Consider the following 12,704-nt stretch of genomic DNA (forward strand, 5'->3'; position numbering starts at 1 on the left):
ACTCTTTCCTTACACAGCTAAGCATGCTCTCTAGTGTAGTCAGACAGTGACGTCTTTGTTCACATACGGTGTACCTTGCAAGTCCATTCAGGTACCTGTCCTGGCAGTCCGATCCCTCCTGACTCTTCTCGGATGCAAATAAGGACAAAGGGCTGGGTAGCAAGTGGGTGACCGAGTAAGAGCAGTACTATCAGCAGGAAGCCTGTATGCTTTTTAAGTGACAGATTTTGTTTCTTACTATCAATAAATACCTATCAGATAAAACATCTGTCTTGGTTTTCATGTTTGTACCTGTAGCTTCCTCACATAAACCTTCACAAAACCCCCTTTGTTCTTTGACCAAATTGTAAATTTTTGCAAACAGCTTATAGAGTAAAACAAGTAGAATAAGAGCCAAATTAATTTAATCGGTTATTTGCTCTGTATTATTTGCTCAGGAGTAGCATGTTTGGAGAGCAGCCTGATGTTTGCCCCATGGTTACTCCCAACTCTCTTGTCCACAATTTCTAGCCTTTTTCTTGGGGCAGCTGGCACAATATGTGATTGGACCATGAGCCCACTGGGTAGCAATAGCTTCCATAGCTGCTGGAGGCAAGAGAAAATCACCTGGAAATTTCCTGATAGGTAGCACAGAAATAATAGTGACTTGGTGCTTCAAACACATAAAAATGTAGAAAACCAGCACAGGGCCTCAAGAAATGTTGAGAATTCCTGCTTAAGAAACAGTTCAAAAAAACAGTAAGATTGCCTGATAATCATCTTGCTACTTCAGCAGGAACAGATCTCCACATCCATAAAATAAATTAGTCTGAGATAAGACAGACAAAATATTAATGAAGACTGCATTTCAAATGCTTCATCCAGTCCCTTATCTCACTGTTTATCTGACCCATCTCAGTCTTCACAGGGGATCCTTTTTCTTTCTAATTACCCACTCCATCTTTTCCCCTCCTACTTCTCAGCCCAGCCAGCTCCTTCCCTGTAGACACCTCATAGACATTTCCCTCCCAGCCACCTGCCCGCAGATGTACAGCAAGGGTCTGCTCCACTTCATGCTGTGACACTGCAGTCCTTTCCCTGCCTCACTTCTGCCACATACTGTTTTTAGGTTTGTATTTGCCCAGGTCAGAAAGCACTTCAGTTCCATCATCCCTCCTGAAAATCTAAGGACATTATGCTTTTTTTAAAAAAAAAAACAACCAAACAATCAGCTGACTGTCTAATGCTGCTTGGGAGGGAGGAAGAAGTAAGGTAAGTAGGTAGAAGTTTTCTTCAAAGCAATAAGACTATTTAATGAAAGAAAACCAGGTTCATGTAGGACTAGTGGCTGGGAGGACAGTTTGTCCAACTGTTCATTCATCCCTATGGTATGCACATCTGCTGGCCACACTTTGTCCCTTTCAGAACAGAATTATCCCGTCATTGTGGTCCACGTCTTCACCATACTGTTGTTAAACTAACAAGCAACTGCAGGACGTTTTCTCTCGGTGGGAAAGCAAAGTCAGATGAATTAGTATCAGATGAGAAGAACAAAGAGGGGACCATAGTTCCATGGAATCAATCAGCTTAGCAAAATTAGCTGGCAGAGAGATGGCTTTCTTTTATCTGAGCATTGGGTGAGCATGTGCCCCATCACCATATGTTAGGATACTTGGGAGGAATTTGATATTAGATGACCTGAACTTTGGGCAGCTGAACTGTGATGAGCAGAAATAGAGAGCTGCAGGACATTTCCGTGGCAGACAACAGGCTTTTACAGGAACTGGGCTCTTTTAAGTTACTGAGAGCATCACTCTGCCTTGCTTTCACATTTCCCAGTCTATGATGCCAGATCCAATGAGACCTTCAATGCATACATGTCCCAAGAGGGAGTATCTTAATGCTCATGCAGTTTTGCAAATATCTGCCCCTATTATGGATGAGATGAGACTCTCCCAGGGATGTGTAGAGGGACCAACAGTTTCATATATTGTGTGAAGAGAGAAGAAGAAAAAATGAAGGAGAAAACTCACAGCAAGCTGGTAAACTTTTGCACATGATATTCAAATAAAAAAATATTACCCTATAAGAAGCTGCTGGGAGACAGAAACCAACTGGGAAATTGAGCAATACTGTGGCAGATGAAATTTAACTCAGATCGAGGTAAGGTGAGCTTTTGTCCATACTGATGAGCCAAACTCATGGGATCATCTGAGGCCAGTGACTTGGAAGATACCAACACAAACTGCTCAGTGAAAAGGCTTACCTGATGCAGAGCAGCAGGTACAAGGACAGAGTGGAGAGACCTTTATGAAACCGTAACACTGAAAAAATTCCTCCTACTTAACATTATTTGGTAAATAGTACCAGCATGTGGAGTGAAATTCAACCTTGGTTGCTTTCTTGCAAAAAAGTGACCCCCTGAGAAGCAGCACTATCAAGACCTGGTTTTCTAGGACTTCTTTTTTTTTTTATAGATTTTCTGATGAATAAGAACAAGTCTACACTGCATCCTTTCCCTTGGAGAAGACACAGGAGAGATTTTCCTCTACCCAGCTGCCTATTTTCATGAAAGATACTAAAGAATCAATACCTTTGGGACACCTAACCTTTCATTACATGTTGTTGAAAGGTAGACAACAGGTTCAAATACTATTGAAGGGGCAACAGAGGTAGATAGACTCCTGCTCAAACGGCCCTGTAACAGGCTCCCTTTCTGAAAAATGGCAAGCAGGAAAAGGAAGAAGGAGGTCCCCAGAAGCAAAGGTGGGATGGATACGGTAGGACGGCAGACCAGTAGTGGCCCCAGGTTAAGCATAAGACATGGAGTATTTCCAAGCAGAACAGGCAAGTAGCTAGCAGAAATTTAGGAAAAATAAAGCTCTTCTGATGTACCTTTTCCTAATGTGGGAGCAGCAAATTAACACCTGAAGAGTGACAGACACTTCCTCTTCCTATACAGTGACATGGGAGAAACTTCCCTGCTTCCTCTCAGATGGGAGCCTGCCTGCATAGAAAACATTTGGGACCAATGTGCATTTGGAGACTAACTGAAGGAGAGCAAGTAATGTCCACCAACCTGCTGTTGCTACGCTAATAACGGTAGGACTAATCGTGCCTAATGGTAGCACTAAACTAATGGTAGCACTAAGCTACCATTTGCAAATCTCTTTTTCACTGGAGACTGTATATACCTGGTGTGCTTCTCATGGCTTCTTGAGCTCCCCCCCTGGCACTCATAGGTATCCTCCACCTTTCAGGGTGAGAGACACATGGAGCAGGAGGCTGCGGTTCCCAAAGCACTTCCTGATCTGCAGCAGGAGCAGGAACCTCCCAGGTGACAATGAATCAGCAGTTTAGTGCCCTGCTTACTAAAACAAAAATGTTTTGAAGAAAAACTTAACTTGAAAACATTGAAAAGCTGGTGTAAATAGCATTTACAAGGTATATTATTCCCTGCCACTGAGAAGTCCGTTTTCTCTCCTGTTCTGTTAATGTCTTCTTTAGACAGCTTTGGTCAAGCACACTTCCACTATTCCATCCCTCTTCTCATAGGGCTTAACTTGCTGTTTTCCCTTGCTTGCCAGTTCTTAATCTGATGAAACACGCTTGCAATTTCTTTGGGGACAGATCTTTAAACCTGATGATTTTGCCAATTGCTTTCAACCTGGGAGCTGTTTCATTGTTTCTTTGTTTGTTCTCTCTCCAGCCCCCAATAGAAGCTTAATCAATAACCTTCTGCCCTGGTCTTGTCACCAGCTAAAGCCATTGCATCACCATATTCATAACTTTATTACAGATCAGCTCCATTTCCACCACACTGTGGCTCTGCAGCATTGCTCACTGTGATGATAGCAAAGCCATTACTGCGTATGACAGTACAGAGGCACAGGAATATAAATGGCTATTGAGTTATTTCCCTCTCTACTGCAAAACACAGAAGAGTTGTCTCTGACCAGAAGGAAGGTGCTGGCACCCCGGATCTTCTGGCCAAACTCAGGAGACATGCTAACTGCTCGGGGCTCAGCCTCCAGGCCCTGCTCTCCTGCATGTGTTCCTCAGGCAGCTGTTTTAATTTCTTGTGGTCAGGGGCCAGTGGGCAGAGTCCTGCCCCACAGCAGGAAAGAGAAAGCTATCAAATCACTTTAGCACTTCTCTAAATGGATTTTTATTATATTCAAGCCTCTAAGAACTGCATTAAATGTGAATATACAAAACAAAGTTTAGCAAGAGGGAAGCAGTGACAAAGCTGCAAATACTGCTTTTGAGCAGAGTGATAGTTTAACCAGACTAGATCACTAGCTTCTGGTAAAGCAAAGTCAAGGTTTTATATTTTACTGTTGACAGCAATAACACTGAGACTTTTACAGTGATCACAGTATTCATTTCCTGAGTAATTACACAATGTATGGTGATAACTGAACTGGCTCGTACTACAAGCCTTACTGATCTAAAGGCAACCAACAAACACAAGCAATGTTCTTGTATTTTGAGAACTGTTACTCAGGTGATCGAATCTTATGATGAGGAGAGCTATATAAGTACTGTCACATGCATAAAGCAGGTTATAGCACTCTACTTGTGCAATTAGTCCAGGCATATGTAGCAGCAAAGGCTGCTGCAAATCCTCTCCAAATAGCAAAAGATGCCAAGGCTGGCATTTCTCGAGTGAGAATGAATTTATTTGGATCATCTCCCAGGACACGTACATGCTGCTGTCTCCCTGAAAACAGGATTGCTGTCTTTGTACCAGTACATACCATTGCTCCCAGCACACAAATACTGGGTATTGTCTTTCTGCGTGAAGCTCCCACCAAGATGCAATCAGACTGCTTATAATCCTTGGAACACTGGCTGAAGCAAGAGGAAGAGGTATTGTGACTCTCAGTGGGAAAATCTGGGGGCATTATCTACCGAATAGTTGGAGTTTTATTCTTTTTTTCTCTATATATTGTTTCTTCTACCAGATTTTATGGAAGGTCACCAATAAAATGCCTTTCCAAGAAGGCCAAATCCCTGTAAGTCCCAAAGATGGCCTTAGGCTATGCATATCTACTCTCCCTGCTCTTTAAGCTGTCTAGACACAAGACAGCCTGATCTGGAGACCATGTAGCTGCACTAGGGTAGTACAGTGGCTGAGCTAATAAGCCCTAGGGAGATCAGGATGGATTAACTTGAGCACAGGGCAGTGCTTTGAGACTTCAGCCAGCTTTTAGGCTGAGAAAAGGTGGCACAAATACAGAGCTGGGGCCAGCAGTGCCAGCCACAACTGCATCCGGCAAGGACTGCCTGCTCGTGCTATTTTGCTGCTGCACTCAAGATGTTTCTCAGTATTTACAAGTCTTGTTGATTTTAGAAAGAGTGTACATATATCAGGAGGCTAAAAAGTAAGCCAAAGTCCTGACACTGAGTTTGTACCTACAGGAGCAAGAATGATTGTCTTTGGTGAAGTCTTTCTGTCGTGCATGCTCACATATGCAAGCTAGCTGCAGCCTAAATGGGGACTGCAACATCCATGGCTCTGTCAGTGACGGGAGCGTGTGGTGGTGTTGCCAGTGCTAAAGCATTTTCAGTCCCTCCAGTAAATGTGTGTTTTTGCACATGTGTGCAGACATATACCTGCACATACACCCAAGCGCACCCATCAAGCCAGTAAGGAATGCAGCCGCTATCCAGCTTTCTCTTGGCAGGGCTCTGCACATTGTGTCAGCCAAGAAAAATTTCACATTTACAGGAAAACCCACTGCTGTTCTCACCCTGTTACACAGTAAATAAAAGCGTTGCACAACAAATGTTGACACAGTAACTCTCAGAGGAATTTCACAGACAAAACAACCATGTATTCACAGATGCTAACAAAATAACCCAGGATTTCACATGTACTTATTAAGAAATTATTCCCTAGCAAACTAAGGCAAGGATATGAGATGATTATCATAAATCATCTGATACCATCAGGTATTGCGCTATGCAGGTTTAACTTAAGATAGCTTGAAGGAACATACGGAGTATTGCTTGAGGTTTTGGCCAATACCGAAAAAAGATCTCAGTTTCTTAAAATTTCCCAGCCCCATTTAGAGATCCCAGATGACTGAAACACTGCTATCAAGTTTCATTTATACTTCAAAAACTGGAACATTTCTCTGGCCCTGAACAGTGACCCTTTGGACTGTTTTCTGTCCCTAGTGCATGCTAGAGAGTTTCAAAACAGATATGGGCATGTGAATAAAGTAAATCAAGTCTAGGAATTCCTGGGAAAGAGCAAATAACCAGTGCTTATAACAGTAAATAAAAATGGACAGGCCTCATTTTACAGTCCCAGAGGCAAAGGGGTATAGGTCAGTTCACATCCAGCCAGCTAACCCCCTGCCACAAAAACAGTTGTCTTGCTGGAAACAGTCCTTGGCCCATGTGAGTGGTTGAATTGGGCCCAAATGCTCTTTGGGGGAGGACTAGCTAGCACAGACCAAAACCACATTAAATAATTCACCAGGAAGGATAATCATGTCCCCTTTCCTGAAGCCCATGACCTGGTCATCTTTCGTTTAAGCAGCACAGACACAACCAAGCTGCTCAACAGAGGATAGGAACAGCTGCAGTGTTATGGTGACCCCACTCTGCTGCTTCTGGGGACACAGGACTAAAAACGCTCCACTCACAAAATATCCTGAACTTACACGAGCAAAGAAATTTTGAGCGTCACTGCTTTACAAAGTAACAGTTCTGAAATAATTCCAGAAAATTAGCCCATTGCTACGGTCCAACTTTAAAGTGCTATTTATTTGCTAGATCATTTTTATTTCTTGGATGATTGCTGCTAATAGCAGTAGTTCCCAAAATGGTTTCATAAGAGAAGTCCTTACTTGCCAGACTCATCTCTACCCTTCAAACCTCTGCAAATGAAATCAGCAAGTCATTACATGCAGTACAAATCTTTGTAACCAGCAGCCACAGAACTTTTGTGAATCCAAGGACTGACCATCAAATTTAGCTTTGAAAATGCAAGACCTAAATCAAGGCATTTGAAGTTATACCTAATGCATTTCCCAGTGGTAGCAGGTGTCATACCTGCAGGCCTGTTTCCTTCCAGTCCTCACTGAAGACTTTAACTTTTCAATAGCCCAATTCATGTCAATGTCATGATTACAGGGACCAGGACACAGAAAGAGCAGTTACTGGTCATCTAGACATTTTCAGTCAAATACTGGCAATGTGGCTTTATTCTCTTCTATTCTGCAACTTTGACAAGGACACAGATGTCTCCAGAGCTGTCACTGTCAAAAGAGAAAAAATGAAGCAGAAAAAATCCTTAGTCCCCAAAAGTGATAAAAGGCCAGATGACTTCTCCTCCTGAAAGGCCCCCTGAAATCTAAAGCACGCTTGTTGAATCCGGCAGCCTGACCGGTGTGTGGCATGGTTCTTTGTCCCTGCTCCTGTTGCAGTCCTTGGATACATTTTTTTTGCATTGATATTTTTCCTGGTGCATGGTCCTGGTGAACCAAGACCACCATTTTTATGTAATGCCATCTAGCACTACCTGGCACATGTTCAGGTTTGAAATCACGTCACCCTGGCTGTAAGTATGGTTCACTTTTAATGTGTTATTTTAGAGCAGCAGTTTCAGGGCTTCTGGTTATTTTCAGCTCATGTGGTAATAATCTCAGGGAATGGAAACACCAAACTTCCCCACCTATTCTTACCCACCTATTCTTACCCACAGTCTTCAGCTGCAGTAATACAAATGCATTGGGATCCAACCTGCCTTGTCAAAAATTACAATTATCTCTTGAGCTCCCCTGAAAGGCATCAGCAGCTGGCAGGCAGCAATCATCACAGCTCCTGGGGGAAGCATCGATGGGCTTCAATGCCGTCAGGGCCTTCCTCAGTCTTGCAGCCCCCAGAGTGGCTGGCAGCATATTCAGTGGCTCATTTCTGGGGAGAGACTGTGGCAATGGCACTTATGCCACCTGCTTACTATAACCTGCATTACACTGATGACATGTGCATTGTAAGCATTAATTGTGGAAATCAGGAAAAAAACAAACCAAGTGTTTTATTCTGCTGTGACTTTCAATTGTTTCTAGCCAAGCTGATTTCCAGGAACAGATCTTCTAATTTCTGCTCTGCTGTTAATTGCTGCTCTCTCTCCGGACTGGTAATCTGAAGCTATGGATCAGCTGCTTTGCAGTGCTGTGTCAGAAAGCCTGCCTGAGATACGAGTAAACAGCTGAGGAAACAGCAGATAATCAGCTTTATTTTCTCCCTGAGTGGGTTTTAACACACAGGTCACATTGACCAGAGCCTGAAGTCTCCGAGACAGCATTTGACAAGACCTACTTGTTCATCAGGGGCCTGAAATTCCCAGTTGGTGCCCAGTTACCCGCAATCACTCGTGTGTGATTGCTTTTGTCGTTGATGTGTCTGAAAAGTAAGATATCACCACGGGAAAACTAAGGCTCTCCTATTAGCTGCGCTATTTCCACTACGCTTGCAGAAGGATCTAATAAAAGAGGAAGACTGTTTTTATTATTTTAGCAAGATCTCGGCAGCAGAGAGCAGTAGAGGGAGAAAGTCCCTGGTAACCAGGTTTTATGCCCAGTAAAGAAAATATCGTGAGAAGTTTGCACTTGCTGGAAGCTTATGACTTCCAGTTAAATGTTCACCTCTTTACCTTCCTGTCTGGGTGCCGCAGGGGCCGGGGCCTCCCTGGGGACCCGCAGGGCGGCAGGCAGGGCCTGGCAGCCCAGGCCTGTCCCACCTCACACCCAGGGAGCCGGGCAGCCCCAGCCCTGGGCACCTCCCTGGGGATGGGGACAGGCCAAGGCCGGGCTGGGACATTGGCCCGTGGGCAGGGATCGCAATCAGTGAGGCCCATGGCCAGGCAGAACAGGGTCTGATGGCCTCAGGGGGCTGAAACGGGGTCCTGGGCCATGGGCAGGGTGGGGGAGGCCAGTGGGAAGCTGGTCTGGGCCCAAGTGTGGCTGGTGCCCTCAGGCCCTGACGCCTGAGATACCTTACGTGCTCGAGGTAGATGATTTCGTCACCTAAGGATGGTGCTGGGTGAAAGGCTCTGCTACCCTGCAAGTTATGGAAGTAACAGCTTCCAAAAACAAAATGGGAATTTTAGCATATCTCTCCACAGTAATTTCTTGTCTTCCTTTAAGCTTATTTGTGTCAGGCTGAAGACCCCTTGCCTCTCAGCTCAGGATGTAAGGGGGCAGTAGGAAGGGATAATTAAAAAAAAAAAAAAGGCAGCCAGGCGTCATCTAAAAAGCAACACGTTAAAACAAGTCCCTTCTGCTCTGGGTTTGGTTGTTGCAGGTTCTGGAACAACTGGGCCCCAAACCCCACTGGGTAACGAGCAGGGCACCGTGCACTAAAATCGCCCCGTCCCAGTTTGCCGGTGGCTGGCTGTGTCTTGTACAGGCACGCTCGTCTCTTGCACCCGCATGTGAATAACGCTCGGCAGTTTCTGGTTCACAGAGCGTGTGACGGGAAGGAAGCACAGGCAGCTCATTTGGTGCTCAGCACCGTTTCGGGAGCCATTTTCTAACCTTGAGTTAGAGTGCCGAGCCCCACAACAGCTTTGGTCCTTTGTGGATGGAGCCAGTTATTCCTGAAAAGTGGCAATATAAATGGCGCTGATCTGCAAGACAAATAATCCAGTGCTGGGAATTAAATGTTAGGAGTGTGTAAATGTATGTATATATATATATATATATATATATATGTATTCATTTTTAAAAATAGAAGAGGTGGGATTCCTTTCATCCAATTTTAGACATCTATAGCATAAATATTTGTATTTGGCCTAGTCACCCCCCAGCTCCCTTTACAGTCAACAGAGGAAGACAGGCACCTTTAGGGCATGACTCACTCGCCCTGTTTTTAGATGTCTATCTAAGAAGACAGAAATCCTGTCCTCTAAGGGACTGTTTCTCTCCTCCACTGACTAAAAGGACAGCCAAAGATGATTAGCTTGGATGCAGACGTACACCTTTAGGGGCATCTCACTCCCAGTAACTAAGGAAGGAAGATCAGCTTACCCAAACCCCTCCACATTGGATATCTTCACACGTACCCACACACGAACACACAGAGCCTTGGGAGCTGGTTGGAAGACCCCTTATAGTAAAATTGACACATCTGAGCAGAGGGTTTCTTAAATCTAGTTAAGTTTTAACTTATAAACAATGTTATTTGTATCCTTATCACGTAACACTCCACCAGCAGAGTTGAGTCAGTTCTGCTACAGATACAGCTGAAGCCTCCCTTTTCTGATACAACTAGCCAAAGCCTACTGTCCAGGGATCTCTGGGTGAGGAGAAATGTGATGGACCTCTTCCTCTAAATACATAAACTGAATACGTTGAGCTGGAGCTATCACGAATGCTGCAAATTATGCTGCTGCTGGAGATGCATCCCGGTACTCCCTGGAGTGCAAGCCCAGGAGTGCGTTGGACAGCAGTGAGCTCTGCAGGAGCCCAGTGGGAAAACACTGGCTGAAATCACCTCTGGTTTATCACTCACTGGGAAAGTGGCACTAGCAACAGCTCTGGTACCCATCTTCTACTGTGCTCACTGCATCTAGCAACTTTGCATTTAACAGTCACAGTCATACTTTCCACCAAATTCTTAAATTAAGAGATGTTTACCTCTCATATAGCAGCTGAAATAAAGACATCAAGACTCAAAACATTTAATACAAGATGTTTTCTCTCATAGCTGTAACAGGAAACAGTAACTGCTATAATGAAGCAGTGGCTCACTGGCAAAAGTTTGGCAGTTGATATTTAAACCTATATTTCTGCGTTATCTTCAAACCCGTGAAGCAAACTCTGGATTACCCCTTTCTGTGGTTGCATAAGGATAAACATTATAACAGAACTATATATACATGCAGTTGTCTTCTATATTTGGTCAAATTTTGCATTCTACATTACAATTGCAATAACCATTTATACAGAAGCCCACAACAGCAGCTGCTAATTGTCCAGCCATTGAATCGTGCCTCAGCTGTCTCACTGTGGCAAGTGTACTCTACATACACTTCACATACTCTTGTGCTAGAGAAAAATTAGATGTGCTGGGATGTTGTATGGAACTTTGCGTCAGTGGAAAGACTCATTATATTAATTTTGGATAATGCCTCCTCTCTGACATTAAGAACAAATAGATGGGATTTTTTTGTGCAGTAGAGAAGCTGCATTACTGAGAAATCTGTCCTTCGAGAATCAGTAAGTTCTCTGTGACCCTGGTTACCCTGACAGATTCAGTTCAGGTTTGCTTCATCTTCCCCAATTATAATTTATGACCCGAGGCAATGATCCATCAAGCCAGATAACATTACTTGGAGCTTACAAAGGCAAAGGAGGGATGTCATTTCCTGCCACCAGTGAACAAGAAAACTCTATCATTACCTAATATAAGTTATCACAGTAGAAGAGGAGAGCTTATCCAAGAAAAAGATAGATGTTGCAGGAAACCTTAAAGAGCTGCAGTCTTTGATGTGAGGGTTGGGGACCCCTGTGACAGAGCACAGCAGCAAACCCACAGTCCTTGCAAGTGCAGTCCTGACCCTACTGAACCCAACAGCAAAACTCCCACTAATTTCAGCAAGCTGAAGGTTTGCTCTGGATTCAGTTTATGGCTGAATCACCACCTTATTAGTGAGTGGCAGATGATATCTCCATTCTGTGCCATAATGCTCAACTGTAAAACAGGAAATATGGAACTTATCCCCATCAGCAAGAGAGAACAATGCAAGTCTTAACGTGAGTGATTGCACAGCACACAACCACTCTGAGACCAGAGGTGCTGGAGAAATGGGGGCAGCCAGGGAGCTCTTGGCTGCCTTTTGTTTACCAGGAAATAACTTCATCTGGCAGTTTATCATGGTGAGCAGTGTCAGGGCAAAAAATTCCTCCTATCAGAAACATTGCTAGACAGTCACACTGGAATCAGAGTCCTGTAATGAAAAGCTAGTATTAAGGTTAGGGGGTCAGGAGCAAGAAATCTTCATTGCTTGTTGAGGGTGCAGAAGGCATATGCAGCCATTCTAAGTGATTATTCCCCCACAGAATGCAACCATCAAGAAGAAATAAGGGCACTAAAAAACAACCTGGGGACAATCAAATATCTTCAGCTGGAGGAAAGAGCTACAGAACTACAAAGGCAAACCTATCTCAGTTTTTTATAATCATTTTTACTACACATTTTAAGCAAGAAAACATAATGCTTTATTGTATTTAGCAGCAGGATTAATTGCTTCTTTTCCTTGAGCTCCATCCAGTTGAGACTAGCTGCTGATACAGGGAGTTTGGCAACATCCCAAATATAGGGGTCTGATACCTCCTTGGCGGGAAAATAACTGTTTCACATCCAGCCTACTCCCAGCTCTCACGTGACTCTGCCCAGCCCCTGGCAAGGTGTGATGCTTATACACAGGGCAGGTTATTCACCAGTGGACACTTCTCATACTTTTTTTCCTGATTTTCATTCTTCTGCTGACTGCTGGTGAAAAAAAGTGACTTTCAGTTTTCTCCTTCTTGGAAGCCAGGTGTCTAATCCTCAGTTTTGTAAAATTCTGAGTGTTGAAGGGGAAATTCTAATTGTAATTAGCATTTCCATTAGAACTACCATTGCTCAGCAGTGGTAATTTGTGACTGAGGAATGAGGGCAAGGAGGGCAAGAAGGCCCAACGACAAGATGGGGTTAAACTGGCT

Source organism: Mycteria americana, chromosome Z, assembly GCF_035582795.1.
Source record: "Mycteria americana isolate JAX WOST 10 ecotype Jacksonville Zoo and Gardens chromosome Z, USCA_MyAme_1.0, whole genome shotgun sequence".
Taxonomy (NCBI): Eukaryota; Metazoa; Chordata; class Aves; order Ciconiiformes; family Ciconiidae; genus Mycteria; species Mycteria americana.